Below are 17,136 nucleotides of genomic sequence, written 5' to 3' on the forward strand. Positions count from 1 at the left end.
TACTTGCTTTTCGCACTGAATAAACACTTTAAAATAAGTAAGAACACCGAAAACTTATCCAACTAGATAGAAGAATAACTTATCTTGCCTTTGGTAACGTTTATTTATTATATAGTTGGGATTTGACCACTTGTTCGTTTTTTTGTTTATGGTAGAAAATACCCCAAGATTTTATTAGTCTCTATGAAAAAAAAAACAAAAAAAAACTCGAATACCTAAACAAAACAGGTGGGATGAAATACTTGGGTTAACCTACTAGTAATTGTCCATTGTTTCGCTGGGAGATTGTTGCCGATAATTACCACACAGCCCCCTGAGCCAACAACGTACATATGATTAAATAGTACCACTAGTGCGGACGGCTGTAATGTAGTTTTTTTCTTCTCTACTTCCACTACTACACAACGATTTCAAACCTCTTTATGTCACCTGTGGTAATAATAGTAGCAGCAGCAGCCGACACAGTGCGGGTTATAGTACTTTTTTTTTTCTTCCTTTTCTTCTTTTTTATCTCCACCCTCTTTGTCAATGGGCCTTTATTTATTTATTGTTTTTTTTTTCGATTGCATTAGTTGCCGGTCGCCTTCAACAATAACAGCAACAAATACGGATTACCAGCGTCATTCTTGTACACACACTTATAATATATATTTTTCCTAGAATCCGAGAATGAAGTTTGGAGTTTACCGGGACTTTTTCTAATCTGCCTCAAGGTAAGCTATAAATATATATATATATATAATTTACAATGTTAATGAGTAAAAGTAACTTGGGTCCCGAGTAAAACGAAACAAAGAAAATGTGTGCTAAACTAACCCGATAAAAAAAAAAAAAAAAAAAAAAAAAAAAAAGCTTGCTAAACTAAAAATTAATACAGATTTTCAAGCTGGGTAGGTGTTGTCCATACGAGTTGAGAATCCATTCCCGGCAACCAACCCGACAGAGATTAGACCATTGTGACAGCGTTTCTGTTGGTTTGTGACATTTATTCTATTCAGATCTAGGCGTTCCATCCTCCCAGGCCTTACCGTCTGAATTTTGGGAAACAATTTTTTACTAACTGCTGGAGGCTCTACTGCCAGGGAATACCGACAGGGTTGTTCAGGCAATTTTTAATTTGCCGGACTGCATCATATCTTGTGTGCTGACCTAATCTTTTTGCCTTTAGGCCTAGGGCTTTATCATCCCGCGGTGGGAGGGGAGTTAAATACTCTGAGTAGGCTCTATCTGTACCAGTAGGGGATACGTCATTGCCAATCAGTTCGCCTTGCTTCTATCGCTTGTTCGAGGATTTAATTTTTCTTCGATATATCGAATTCATTAATACGGACTTTGGGAGCTTTTTCGTAACGTTCCTGTAAAAATTAAATAATTTTTTTGGAATTGTTATAATTCACGATGCTTTATTTTTATAAAAAGGCAAAAATGAATTCATGCATTTTTTTTTTACAACTGAAAACCATAACTTTTGTAAAAGCATTTTTTGTTTAAACAAAATCATACATTTCCACTAAGATTTAAATAAAAATAACGAGTTCAATATAATCCGTGATCATTATCTGACAAATATTGAAAATTTCATATAAATAGGTTAATTTTCTGATTTTTGGTGAACTTTTAAGTAAAGTGAGGGAGGTCAAAATGTTTATACATTTTGAGCATCAGCATTCATTTTGCACGTATCTAGTATTTATTATAATATTATATTAGACCGAATATATAGTAATTGTTTAAAAAGTTAAAAAAAAAAAAAATGACTCGTGCGCCAGTACCGAGAATCGAAACCAAAACGTTTAGCTTACGATTTGCTTTTCCCTTTGATGTTAATGCCTAAGCTGTGAAGAAATGTTTGCTGCAAAGCTAAAAATTAAACCATAAACCAATAGCTATTACGTTATGCATGCATATTCGTAATACGGTCATTCGACCTTCACCTGCCAAATTTCATTTTTCACACTTTTGCAACGATTTTCCCCGGCTAAAACCCAAACATAAAGTTTCGCATGGGTTCGAATACCCTATGTATTAAGTTTCATGTCTGTAGATCAAAAACTGACAGAGGAGTTTGGTAGGCAAACTTTTTTAAACAAATACATATACGTACATATATATATGCATGTATATATATGTGTGTGTGTGTGTGTATAGAGGTTTGTGTTTACTTTAACCTTTTTACGCAAATATTACGCAAGTATAAATCATGTAGAATATCTGTATGAATATAATTACACGTAATAGTTAACTAAAGATGATCATCCCATAAGAAAACTGAAATAACTGATAGAGAATTAAAATGAATGCTTAAAAGAATATGCAAATTAGCTAGATCTTTTACAGATGAATGCAATTCCATGACCCATATATAACAAAATTGTATATATTTTTTTTTAAATAAATAGAAAAAAGGGGGTTTAATATGAATATTAATAATAAAAAAAATCATAGGTGTGTGTGTATATATATATATATAGAATGTGAACTATTCCCGCATGCGCATTCGTGAAACAGCAAATAGATATGAATCCAATGACTCCACGTACCTATTTTTTCAATTTTTACATCTTAGCAGCATTTTTTTTTTTCGAATGACAACATATTAAAAAGTTTTCCACGCCTGATTATCCTATATATCATATTTAAAATCTGTAGATAAAATATTCGTTGGGTATATAGGTTGAGAAGTGTCCTCATACACTAGAGACTGCCAAAAGTCACCACAGAATTACTCCACCCTATATGTAACACGATGTAACTTTATTATAAATTAATATAACTTTTGTACCATTTAGCAAAATAAACCAGTAATAATTAAAAAAAATTTTTTTTCATCGAACGAAAATAATGAAATTGCGAGACGAAAATCGTGTTTACATAATTGACGCTTTTAAATAATGTTCCCATGTAGTAGACATTCCGAACGTGAAAACATACCCATATTTAATAAATCTAGCAAAAATCAACTAATGGTCAGATTTTCGTGAAATTTTCGATACTTATCCATTTTAGAATGAAATTACATATAATATATGTATATGTGTGCAAAATATACAAGAGGAAATATCTTTTTAGTGCGTTTCACCCGCCATATTTATTTTTTCGAAATTCGAACAAAATATATTTAAATCTATCGAATTTTCTATTTATTATGAAACATAAGAGTTCAAATAAGTAAAAATTATTTATTTTTTTTAAATTTAAAATACACATATTGGACAAAAATTGACCTTGAAGTTGCAATTAAAAAATTGATATAAACTTAATATTATGTTTTTTTTTTAATAGCGTTATTTCGAATTAATATATACTATAATGAGTTGAATTGCCAAGAAAAAGAAACTTCGTAAACATTAATTAATTTTTAAAAGAGTAAAACGATTAAAATTCCATTATTTCAAAATGTTCTGTTACAACATAGATTTTTAATTGTGTTTAATTTTTTTTTAAATATTAAGTTTTAAGATAAACATGACTCTTGTCATCTATTTTATCGCCAGATTAAAACCAATTTGAAAATATTATTGCACAAATATTAAGCATTTTGTAGCTCCCCCTCTCATATTTTGTTTGTCTCTTTTTACCGAACAAAATATGGAAGCCCGTAGGTAACCAAAAGAACATTCAGTAAAACCGTATTTCATATTTAATATACAAATGTTTATAATATTATTAATCATTAAACCGTGTAAATCTTAAAACCTAACAAAATTATAACAAATATTAATTATTAATTGCAGTTTGAAGAAGATAAACAAAGGTTTTAAAAAATCTTTAAGTCGCTTCTGCTTTTTCATAGTTGGTATAGTACACACAAATCTGACATCACGGAAACATGCGGTCCAATCTTCACAATCGTTTGGCAGTCCCTATCATACACACACATTTCCATTTTTATAGATATATAGATTATAAATACTAAAAATTAATATTTAGAATAAACCATATATTTGTATAATAAAAATATTTTTCTGTAACTTATTCTAATTTAAAGTTTGCCGGCTCTAAAAAAACATGCTCTAGAGACTGTAAGTGGAAAGATGACAACACCTCTATACTAAAACCAAAAATGAAACTGGATTGAACAGCAATAAATTAAGGTTTATTCTCTATGTAGTGTTATTGTTAACATATTGTTAATATGTTAGTGTTGCTAATGTCAACATGTTGTTCATATATCAACGTGTTGTTTATATGTAAACATGTAAATATGTTACCGTGTTGTAAATATGTTACCGTGTTGTAAATATGTTAACGTTTTGTAAATATGTTAACGTGTTGTAAATATGTTAACGTGTTGTAAATATGTTAACGTGTTGTAAATATGTTAACGTGTTGTAAATATGTTAACGTGTTGTAAATATGTTACCGTTTTGTAAATATGTTACCGTTTTGTAAATATGTTACCGTTTTGTAAATATATTAACGTGTTGTAAATATGTTAACGTGTTGTAAATGTTAACGTTTTGTTAATGTCAACGTTTTGTTAATGTCAACGTGTTGTAAATATGTTAACGTGTTGTAAATATGTTAACGTTTTGTAAATATGTTAACGTTTTGTAAATATGTTAACGTGTTGTAAATATGTTAACGTGTTGTAAATATGTTAACGTGTTGTAAATATGTTAACGTTTTGTTAATGTCAACGTGTTGTAAATATGTTAACGTGTTGTAAATATGTTAACGTGTTTTAAATATGTTAATGTGTTGTAAATATGTTAATGTGTTGTAAATATGTTAACGTGTTGTAAATATGTTAATGTGTTGTAAATATGTTAACGTGTTGTAAATATGTTAATGTGTTGTAAATATGTTAATGTGTTGTAAATATGTTAACGTGTTGTAAATATGTCACCGTGTTTTAAATATGTCACCGTGTTTTAAATATGTTAACGTTTTGTAAATATGTTAACGTTTTGTAAATATGTTAACGTTTTGTAAATATGTTAACGTTTTGTAAATATGTTAACGTGTTGTTTATATGTTAACGTGTTGTTTATATGTTAACGTGTTGTTTATATGTTACCGTGTTGTTTATATGTTAACGAGTTGTTAATGTCAACAGCATACTATTAGTTATTGACACTGACACATCGTACGTGTTAGACCACCGAAGTTAAGCAATGATTGGCCTGATTAGTACTAGATGGGTGACCATTTGAGAATAACAGACGCTGTATGTAGGAGGATATTATAAAAAAAAATAATTTTATAAAATCAAAGTAGGTTCTCTACAGTGCAATCTAGACTACCATGTATTGTCGACTAAGTAATTGTAGGGAGGCATGTAAAGCTTCCTCCTGTCCCTGCGCACTGTGCTTGGTCCCGACTAGAGCAGGCAATCAATGGAATGAGCGATTTCACTGATTTTGAGGGCAAATGTATTATAAGTGTGGAACATTGGTTGAACATCATTCAATACCAGGAAACATCGTGCCTCCCTACTAGTCCTTTTTTTTATTGAAATTTCACCCCAAACAAGGTACATTGCCACTTTGCTGTAGGGGGCTACTATCAGGGACATAAGCTACAGGGGTACTATGTGGGGAGTTGGGCAGCAAGATGTCGGTTCACGTTACACTTGAACTTCTGCATGTCAGTACAGTTGGGCAAGCAGGAACTAGGAAGGGAATTCCAAAGTTCAGTTGTTCTGGGGAAGAAACTACTGGAGTAGAAGGCTCTCTTGCATCTAGGGATCTCAACTGTGAAGGGGTGGGATTTTGCTGCTTTTCGGGTTTGTCGGGGGTACTTACGTCGAGAGGGCACACGTGCCTGCAGTTCGTCAGAGCATTCACCGTTGAAATACTTGTAGAACAGGCAGAGGGAGGCTACATTACGTCGATGTGACAAAGGCTGAAGCTTAGATGACAGTTCAGGACCTATTAGGTTGGCGACTCTCTTTTGAACCCTGTCTAGGAGTGAGAGACTAGTAGCAGATGCACCAGCCCAGATATGACAACAATACTCCATACATGGGCGAATGGTGGTCTTATAGAGGTACAGGATACTTTCGGGCGTTAGTAGCTTTCTAGCACGGTAGAGAGAACCTACCTTTTTCACAGGGCTTCTGGCAATGCTCTCAATGTAATTTTTCCAACTCATGTTTCCTGTGAACGTTGGGCCGAGGAGTTTGTAAGATGTGCTTTCAGATAAAGAGTCTTTGGCCATTGCTATTGGTGGTAGAGAAGGTTTCTTGTAGTTATTGAAGGAAACAAGTTTAGTCTTAGCAGCATTGAATGTGACCATCCATTTGTCCTCATTCCACTACAGATCGGAGGTCATCATCTAGTGTTTTTGCCAATTCTCTAGATATGTGTTCATTTATTTTCCTGCCGTGTCGGTTATAGAGAGTGGTGGTGTCATCAGCATATATACTCATCTCACAGCCAATAAGATATAGCACAATCTGTATTCTGTGTAAGTACCATAAGTTCTAGTTGGGTCATTCTCTAAAAATGGTCAAATTCTACCAAGTTTTAACCATCGTTTACCCGTCATTATTAACCGTTATCATCAAATAGTCTTTAGTTCTTGATAAGTTTCAATTTACTTAAAACGTTCAATGTAAAAAGCATTTATTAATTTACTAGCAAGCCGCCCGGCGTTGCCCGGTAGTAAAATATGCTTAAATATAATTTATGCAGATTTTATATTTATAATTATAGAGCCAATTCTCTGTTGATTATTATATTGTACCCAATATAGAGTAGTGGCCGCCCAGTGTGGCCTGATAATAAAATACGCTTAAATATGATATTTTAATTGATTCAGATTTCGTTTTTTTAGGGTCAATTCCCTATTGATTATTATATTGTACCCAATATATAGTAGTCATTTCAAAAGAATTTTTAAAAAAATGAGTGCCATCAGCTAGAATCGAAACCGAAACATGAGTGCTTCAGCCTTAGTTGTAACCATTTGAGTTATCGTCAGATGGATTAGAAAACGTTAAAATCTCATCAATTTTAACGTATAAATGTATATTTGCGAATGAACAGAGAAGCATTTTAAGTCGACGTTCGCCTGTCATGTTCCTTTTTTTTTTTTTTTTTTAATTTTAACACCTTAAAAGCCATTTTCACCGATTTAAGACTAATTTGAATTTGTTCCACAGGCCCAAATTCACTAGAAAATTTCAAATGTGTAGACAAAAAATGCCAGAAGTTTGGTAGAGACCGTCCCTCAGACAGAGAGACAGAAAACAAGGTTGCTTTTATATATAGCGAGATATTTCGCCCCTCCCCACCCGGAATATTTGTCTCTTTGTCTTCTTTCATGTTCCTATTTAATTGTCTCCCCACGAGGGCAAAGTAAGACGTTTTTTAATGAGGGGAAAATCTCGTTCCCGAAAAATAGACACTTTCGATTAAACCAAAATAAAAAGATTGCGTCAGTCTAGAAGACATCCTTCTTTACTGACCGAGGACAGAATAGACTAAGTGTACCATCTACACAGATACTACACTTTATTTTTAGCTAAAAATCCTAACGAGTGTTTGTTGTTTGAGGTCTTACATTGCGGATCAAGCCTTCGGTCGGACGTGCAGAGCAGGTGCCCTTTTCCATGTAACTTGTTATCTCTACTGAGTTACCTCCTCACGGAGTGGGGAGAAGAAGAGTTATCCACGTCGCTGGTTTTTAATATGACGAAAATTCAATTCCCCAAAAAAGGGCACTCTAAATTTTTAATATGACGAAAATTCAATTCCCCAGAAAAGGGCACTCTAAATTTTTAATATGACGAAAATTCAATTCCCCAGAAAAGGGCAATCTAAATTTTTAATATGACGAAAATTCAATTCCCCAGAAAAGGGCACTCTAAATTTTTAATATGACGAAAATTCAATTCCCCAGAAAAAAGAGCACTCTAAATTGGAGCAAAATTAAAATTGCGTCCGTCTAAATGGATTTGTGTTTCATTGACCGAAAACAGAAAAGATTAAATGGAGTATTAGAACAGATACTACATTTTGCTCCCAATCAGAAGCCATTTTGATTATACTATCATTATACTTTGTTATTATTAACACACTTTAAAAAAAAAATTATTAACTTTGTGTTAGGCGCCTTCAGTCTTTGACAGACTATGGATACCCACGAAGGGGTGCCTGCACGTGAAATTTTTGTAGCAGGAGGTCTGCAATCTCCAACCAAACATCTGAGTTGAGATTGTCAAATACCAGTGGCAAATGAAGTGTATGTACAGGACGACTGGAAACAAATGCCGAGATAAGCGGAGAGCACATACAGTGCCAAGAATTCTCAAATGGTCACCCATCTGGTGCTAACCAGGTTCAATGTTGCTTAACTTCGGTGATCTGACGAGAACCGGTGTGTCAACACAATTATGCGATAATATTATTCTGTTAAATACCTAAGTCGTGTGTATCGAGAAATAATTTTGACAAAAACATGCGCCTGGCCAAATGTAAGAAATAACAAAATAATTATCAAATATATCAAAAGGTCATTTGAAAAAAAAAAAAAAATGAACATTGCATAGACACCTGCACGGAAGAAACAACAAACTTGCTCAACTATCATAAAAAAGTTAAGTTAAAAGTATAATGTTTGAAAGGTTATTTTCGGCAAAATGTTACACGGGTGTAATCAAAATCGGGTCAGTTTAGTGAAACGACAATGGTCGAATAAAATACCTTTGAGGTATGGCTACAGTTACAGTGCCGCCATAAGAAGACGTTTCAATCGTTCACAAATGGTTATATAATTTATATATCTATAATAGTCAAAATGTGTGTGTGTGTGTGTGTGTGTGTGTGTGTGTGTGTGTGTGTGTGTGTGTGTGTGTGTGCATTTTTCTACCAAATAACTCTGTCAATTTTCGGTCTAAAGACTTGAGATTTGAAATAAAGAGTATTAAGATTTGGAGAAATCTTTTTAATCAGTTTTCGACCAGAAATTTGGCTTTTAAGGAGTCCAAGTTCAACAATTTGATCTTTGAAAACTCTACCAAACTTCTCCGCCTATTTTGAGTCTTAGCACTTGAAATTTTAAATGTAGATTACTTGGACATGGATCAAACTTTTAATTTTATTTGAGCCCAAAGAAATGAATGTTGGGGTAAGAGTTGAAACAAATTTTGACCCCTGAAGTCTCTACCAAATTACTCAGTCAATTTCTGAAACATTTGAAATTTTACATAAAGGGTATTCAGAGATTGGGCAAGCTTTTTAATCGGGTTGGGTCGAAAATTTGAGCTGCCAAAGGGTCAAAGTTCAAAAAGATTTGTTCTTTGCGGTTTCTAGCAAACTACTCAGCCAATTCTGGGTCTAAACATTTGAAATTTATACATAACATGTATTCAGACATGTGGCAAGCATTTAAATCAGTTTTGGGCGAAAATTTTGGCTGTCAAAAGGTCAAAGTTGAATGAGTTGACCTTTGCAGATTCTACCAAATTTCTCCGCCAATTTTGGGTCTAAAGACTCGAAATTTTAGATGTAGGTAACTTGGGCATTTTATTCTGATTTGAGATCAAAATAAATGTTAAGGGGTCAAAATTGGGGTCCAATTTATTAAAAAAAAGTTACCTCTGCGGTCTCTAGGAAATTACTCAGACAATTTTTAGTCTAAATATTTGAAATCTTAAATAAAGTGTATTCACGCGTAGGGCAAGTTATGAACAATACGTAGTGCCCGAACCAAGTTAGGCTGAACTGTTAGTAACTAACAAAAAGGATTTCGTTGTTAGTTGACGATTTGGGCCTGAGAAAAATCAATCCATTCAATTCGCATGTGTGTGCTTCTCTTCCTAACAACTAACCATCCATAATCGTCACCGACAATAAAGATAAATTGTTATATGATTATCTATATTATTTTAAGAATGTGAGATTTTATATAATAAATTCCACAGCCAAACAACGTCGCAGCCTACAAGAGCCATGAAAGTCAATGAACCGGAAGTCCAAGACTCGAGTTTCGCCCTCATTTGGGCTCATCAGTTAGACACATCTGAACTCAGGATTCGAAACCCGAACCTCTTGCATGCGAGGCAAGCACTCTACCCACTGAGCAAAGGCCCCGCACACAAGAACTTCTATTAACTAACACATATATGAATCTCTCTCTCTCATATATATATATATATATATATATATATATATATATATATATATATATAAAGTGAAATTGTCTGTGTGTGTACATTTCCCTATCAAATTACTCTGTCAATTTTAAGTCTGTAGACTCGAGATTTGACATATGGGGTATTGAGATTTGGAGAAATCTTTTTAATCGGTTTTCGACCAGAAATGTCGCTGTCAAGCGGTCAAAGTTCAACGATTTGATCTTTGAAAACTCTATCAAACTCCTCCGCCAATTTTGAGTCTAAACCCGTGAAAGATGTAGGTTACTTGGACATGGATCAAACTTTTTATTTTATTTGAACACAAAAAGAATAAACATTAGGGGGTCAAAAATGAGGTCAAAGTTAAAAAAAATTGACTTCTCCGCCAATTTTCGGTCTAAACATTTAAAATTTTACATAAAGTGTATTCAGACACCGGGCAAGCTTTTTAATCGGTTTTTAGCCGAAAATTTGACCGCCCACGGGTCAAAGTTCAAAATATTTTACCTTTGCGGTTTCTAGTAAACTATTCAGGCAATTTCAGGTCCAAACATTTAAAATTTTACATAAAGGGTATTCAGACATGCAGCAAGCTTTTAATCAATTTTTCGGGCGAAAACTTGGCTGGCAAGAGGTCAAAGTTTATAAAGTTGACCTTTGTACAATCTACCAAACTCCTCCGCCAATTTTGGGTCTAAGCACTCTAAATTTTAGATGTAGGTTATCTGTACATGGGTCAAACCCTTTTAATATATATATGCACACACACACAAGTTATGAACATTAAATAGGGCCCGAGCAAAGCCGGGCTGAACTGCTAGTATAACAATATATCAGTGTGTCGTCATTCTTTTGGAATTGTCAAAAAGAAAGTATGACGCTTGAAAGGTCATTTTTAGCGAAAGGTTACGCATGTGTAATCGAAGTCAGGTCAATCAAGTGAACGAGAATGACTGAAAAAAAAAATGACCTTGAGGTGCGTGTAAAGTGAAAATAGTATCGCATAATGGGCGTTGCAGGTGGTCAGAAATGTTTATATTATAAAAACTGAAACTCTCTGTATTTTTGAGATGAGGTGTTTTCATTGATTGAAATTGTCGGACTGACTTCCTCATCTTGGTTGTTATTGTCACAACGTTTCGGCCGTTTTGCCCTCCGGCCTTCGTCAGGTGTTTTGTATTTTGGGGAACCGTTTGTTAGGAGTCTCGAACTCAACCGTTTATTATTATTACGGGGGTACCGTGTTCGGACTCCAGCTAGGCTTTGGGACCTAGTTGCTGATTCTCTGTTTTTGAATGTTACTTTTTTACTTAGGATTAACATTAACAAAAACCAACTAAGAATTGTCCTAGTGACATATGGCCGAGTGGTCCTAGACGTTGTATCAAAGTTTACAGTTACCCAAAGGTGCTGAGTTCAATCCCGTAATAATAATAAAGGGTTGGGTTCGAGACTCCTAACAAACGGTTCCCCAGTTCGATACAAAACACCTGACGAAGGCCGAAGGGCAAAACGGCCGAAACGTTGTGACAATAACCAAGATGAGGAAGTCAGTCCGACAATCTCAATCAACAACTGAAACTGTTGATTACTTTTTGGGCCCCCGAGAAAAATCAACCCGTTACACGTGTGCATTCCCTTCCTAACAACCAACCATCCGTAATCGTCACCAACAATAAAGATATATTGTTATACTTTCATGTATCAATGTGCCGTCATTCTTTTAAACGCAGCAGAAATGCAACAATTCAAAGTGGTTGTCTTTTATTATCCGCGAAGCAAATCAGAATAGCTTAACCATTTTTATATAATCATTGTTGTCTTTCAAACAGTACGATAATATCGAGTTGAAGGACTCCAAAATCAACATTATCTCTACAGAACTGTACAGAACTGAATTTGTAAATCCGACAAGATAACTTTATATATTAGATAACATATAAAAATATATTAGAAGATGTACCCGGTGTTGGCCGGTATTAAACGTAATGTTAAATTCCTTTAATAAATGAAGTAAAAACAACCGAAAAGACAGATACCCGTGTATGCGTGTATTTTTTTTTTCTCTAAGTACCTATTTACAATGCCTCTCCACGGGACAGAGTTAGACACCAGGGTCGTTTTTTTTTAACGTGGAGGAAAAGTACAAAAATAAAAATATTGTCTCAGTCGTGAAGGACTGTTCCTCCACGGAAAGAGAACAAGAAATGGAAGTGCAACATCTGAAGAACAGATACTACACTTTGAGGTATTTATTTGCTCCCCCACTGAGCAAATTAGGCACAAGGCCGATTTTTAAAGTGAGGAGTGAAGGGGAAATGGGGACCAACTCCCCGGGGAGTAGGGGAGTTGGATAGTGACAATTGGTCAATGAAGGGTTGCCCCTTCATTGACCAAGGTCTTATATGTGAGGTCGCCCCCACATATGGTCTTTGCTTGGAGTTCGCCGGAAGTATATTCCGAGTTCGACATGATACCCCTGAAGAAGGTTGGAGGTTACATCGACCCAAAACTTTGTGAGAATGACACTCATGGTTAAAGTAGTCCGAAGTATCCAAATAATACGAAGAGACATTTTTTTTTTTTATTTTATTGGTATTTAAAATATCTCATGGGTTTCTTTTTTTTTTTTTTTTTTTTTTTTTTTTTTTTTGCCGGTTGAGCATTGTATTTGATCAACATCAATTGGGTCGCTTTAGTGAAACGTTTTGGTGCTGCCATACCTGAAACGCTTAATGACAACATGTACACGACATTGTGGCCTGGATTATCTGAACGAAGTATTTCAAAATATCATTTATAAGCATTTTAATTTGTTCTTATTTTCATGTGATTTTCACACGAGTAAACTTTTTCGTGTGGTTTTTCTTGAGAATAATCACATTACTATTTTTGAAAACCATTCAGCAGAAATAAGGATTGCATGCTTAGCCATTAATTTACTATTATGTATACTTATTAGTGGCCTGGCAAGGCCACACGGGAAGCAACCGAAGTAGCAAATCTGAAGCTGGCTTGCAGGACACTATATGCGCAAATGTAAGCAAATTTGCCATATTTCATTCTCATTAAAATATTTAACCATAGAATAGTATTCTAATCTACAAAAAGATTTACATGTAGTTTCGTCCCTTAGAACCAAAGATATGATCATTTCAATACTCAATTTGGCTACCAGTATATATGGCATATATATATATATATATATATATATATATATATATGCCATTTTTTTAGGTAATTTTATGAGTTCCAAATCTCAGCGACTATTGATCAGAATTTAACAACTTAAGACTCGTTGGAAAGGTAATAACCTGAATTGTGTACTGAACTGTGACATTTGCCGTTAAGGTCGCACATTAAGAGAAAATCCGGAGCCTATTTCTGGCACATGCTTTACAGCCATAAATCATAGTCATTTGTTTTCCTAGATTCGCATATTAATTACAAAATATCTGCTATTCCTTGATGTATAGGAGACTAAAACTTGCTGTTATGGTTTCAAATGATCTGAAGTAACAGAAAGGGGAGATTTGATTTCAAATATTTCTATGTTATATCTCCCCGCTTTGGTTTTCATACATAAAGTAAATTTCACAGTGTATAAGGATTATTTGATACTGAAGATATTCATAATTGTTCCCTATTTCCAAAAGGGGGGGGGGAGATATAGCACATGAGAAATATTTGGAATCAAGCCCCCCCTCTGCTGTTATTTCAGATCATTTGAAACCATAGCAGCAAGTTTTAATCTCCCCCTCTATCAAGGTCAAATGTTTTGGATATATATATATATATATATGTATATAGTGTGTGTGTATTTAGGCAGCATTCTTTCATTCAAGCAAACGTTGTTGGAGACAACAGAAACCTTTCATTTGATTAGATCTTTTTTTTTTAAATGTTCTAATGATTTTTTTTCAGTGTGTGGATCAAAAGAATTGATATAAGTTCCATGTGTAGTTCAAATTTGACCGCAGCATTGCTTTTCGTCTTTCGAAGAAGACCTCTTAAGGAGGGTTGTGTGAGTATTGGTGTGAGGAGTCATATATATATATATATATATATATATATATATATATATATATATATATATAGTAGCAGCGGCGAATGCGCGCGAGCTAAGTATGGGAGAGAGGGGTGCCTAGTTCTATAGTCAGTGCTGGGTCAGGTAGGGACTCCGGGGTTACGACAGGTATTTTAATGTGTTTTCGCTGGATTGAAATGTGATTTGATTAAGGGCAGGTTTTTACGTGTTAATGTATATAGCTTCAAGTATTTGTAACGTTTTGACGTTGGTTTCGTGGTGTATTATTTTTGTCTTGTTGACAAGAATTTCTCAAACTTCGGAGGGGAGGGGGCAATTATGTTTTTTTGTAAATGTTGTAATTTGCACTTGATTGAGTATTATGCATCGTAAGGCGACATGATAGGGTAGTCATTGTATAATCGACGTAACTATTAGTTTTAGTGTTATTATAAGAGTTTCTCTCTTCCAAGGGGCATTTGAACTTATATATATATAACGTGATGTGCTTTGCAAATAAACAAATCGAATATTAAGAAGCAATCAAATGTTTATGGACGCCGATCCCATGAGCCAAAGGGTAGAACAGCAAACTATCAACTAGATGGTTTTAGGTTCGATCCCTGCTTAGGAATGGGTGCTAGTCTAAGTGTATTGTAGATTTGTGATACAACGAAACATTCTGTCTGTAAATATATATATATATATATATATATATATATATATATATATATATATATATATATATATATATATAATGATGAAAATGATGGAAATAGTATTCCGACAAAATAGAGAAAATAAAAAGGAACAAACCGTATTATGTGTTCATCAACATTTCGTCTTTATTTCGAGACTTCCTCTGGATGAATGAGATTTAGAAACAAAAAATACCAGTACAAAATATTTTCAAATATTCTGTACTGGTATTTTTTGTTTCTAAATCTCATTCATCCAGAGGAAGTCTCGAAATAAAGACGAAACGTTGATGAACACATAATACGGTTTGTTCCTTTTTATTTTCTCTCTCTCTCTCTCTCTCTATATATATATATATAAAGGGGAGTTCCAAAAGTAATGCCTCCTATTTTTTACTCCGACAGTTTCAAAAGGTGTTAGCAATCCATTTCGTTGGAATAGGAAAATCACTAAAGCGTCATCCTCAGTAATTAAATAATGTCCTAATATAGCAAATATACAAACCTTTATAAAGATTTAATGACCTTTGGGAATATATGACAAGGCGTTCCAAAAATAATGCCTCCTATTTTTTATCCCCCCTTCCCGATTTAATCTGTGGGTATTGCAAATTGCATTGTTATGGTCAGTAAACTTATGCATTCATGACTTGAATATTTCATATGTATGTTGAAGATATTGACGGTGTGAGGCTTTATGGAATCGAACCCTGTCCTGGACGTGTATTAGAATCAGGGATGCGCCATTGAATTCCTTGTAAGAGTGCATTGAGAATGGTGGTGACTGTTACTTTTAGAGCGACAATACTTTCAGTAATCATAACAATGGTGTGTGGGTGGGGGGTTAAAACGCGATGAAAATCCGACGATATGATAAAAACGGAGGCTGAAAGACTTTAATACTCGCACGACGTTTCGCCCGTTTAGTGCGGCTTTTTCAAGAGTAAAAATGTAAAATGCTCAAATGCTCACTTCTCGTCAGTGAGCATTTTACATTTTTATTCTTAAAAAAGCCCGCACTAAACGGGCAAAACGTTTCTTTCTTTCTCTCTCTCTCTCTCTCTCTCTCTCTCTCTCTCTCTCTCTCTCTCTATATATATATATATATATATATATATATATATATATGATTTCTGTGGAAATATATTTTATTTCCTTATAATATATACCAATCCTTATTTAAGAAGCTCAACGTAATTACAGAGCAATATAATGAATGATTGACAAAAGTCTATATGCCAAAGTTCATGACGTCGACCATCTTATAATTTATTCCTTTAATTCAGTTGTCATTTACAATTCTTGACAGTGCCTGTTGATTTTGCGCTACGAAACAGATACTTTCAGCAATTGTAAATGTCAGCTGAATTAAAGGAATAAATTATAAGATGGTCAACATCATGAACTTTGGAATAAAGACTTTTGTCATTCATTTAATATATATATATATATATATATATATATATATATATATATATATATATATATATATATATATATACACACCGGGTCCCAACTCTAATTAGGCCTCGTTTCTTAGTGTTTTATCAGAACGAAATGAAACATTGGTCATAACTAGTTTATTATATTCAAAACATCACATCAAAACACTAGGGTCTTTGGCCTTTTTTCTCCGTTTACTGTAAAATGCTCAGAGAAACAATTGAATGTCCTCTGTTTTTTTTTGGGGGGGGGTCACCCTGTATATAAAGGAGTTACCACTTATCATTGTCCGGACCGGAGGCCACTCGAGGATAAGGGTTAATGAGTATACAGTAATCAATGGTACAATATCGTAGTAATCGTTAGTAATGGAAATTTGGTAAATTGGACTACTTGTTTAGGTTGGATGTGAAGGCAACTATATTGTAGTCAAGTGGAATGCAGAGCACCGAAAGAGAGCTCCACAGGCGTGCATTTATAAAAAGCAAGCTTTGTTCATGGAATCCACATATAGGTTTAGGCACAGATGAAAAGTGAGGGAAATTGTTGATAATGGTTTCAGTTAGAAGAGTGTTTATCGTGAAAGTTTATATATTATGCATTTTGTTTTTAATTTTCTTTCTTTGAAGATTGTAGCGCTGGGTATGAAGCAGCCAAACAAGCTGTCAACATTGCTCTGCTTTTTATTAAAACCAACCGAGAGCTCTTTTTAGAATCTTCGTTGTTCCCTTAAGTGTAATTGTCTGGATTTCTTTTGCACTTGATCCACCTGGAATATGAGTTAGGTAGGACTTCAGGTTCTTCTTCATAAGCCCTGTGGCACCTATAATAACTGGTATGATTGATATCTCCCTAAGATTCCAGTTTCTATTCATATTATACAT

At 34.1% G+C, this 17,136-nt stretch overlaps 1 protein-coding gene across 2 annotated transcripts in view; it reads left to right on the forward strand.

Moving 5' to 3' along the window:
* Positions 1–330: 330 nt before the first annotated feature.
* Positions 331–17,136, forward strand: part of LOC145261223 (uncharacterized) — a 191,147-nt gene continuing 174,341 nt past the window's right edge. The window contains exon 1 of one of the 2 annotated variants that reach the window (XM_080119579.1): positions 331–713. The gene's annotated coding sequence lies outside the window, so the exon portion shown is untranslated. The remainder of the gene's footprint in view (positions 714–17,136) is intronic. The other variant, XM_080119580.1, reaches the window with a different exon arrangement.

Source organism: Euprymna scolopes, chromosome 37 (assembly GCF_053919585.1).
Source record: "Euprymna scolopes isolate OS-2025 chromosome 37, ASM5391958v1, whole genome shotgun sequence".
In the NCBI taxonomy this organism is placed as follows: Eukaryota; Metazoa; Mollusca; class Cephalopoda; order Sepiida; family Sepiolidae; genus Euprymna; species Euprymna scolopes.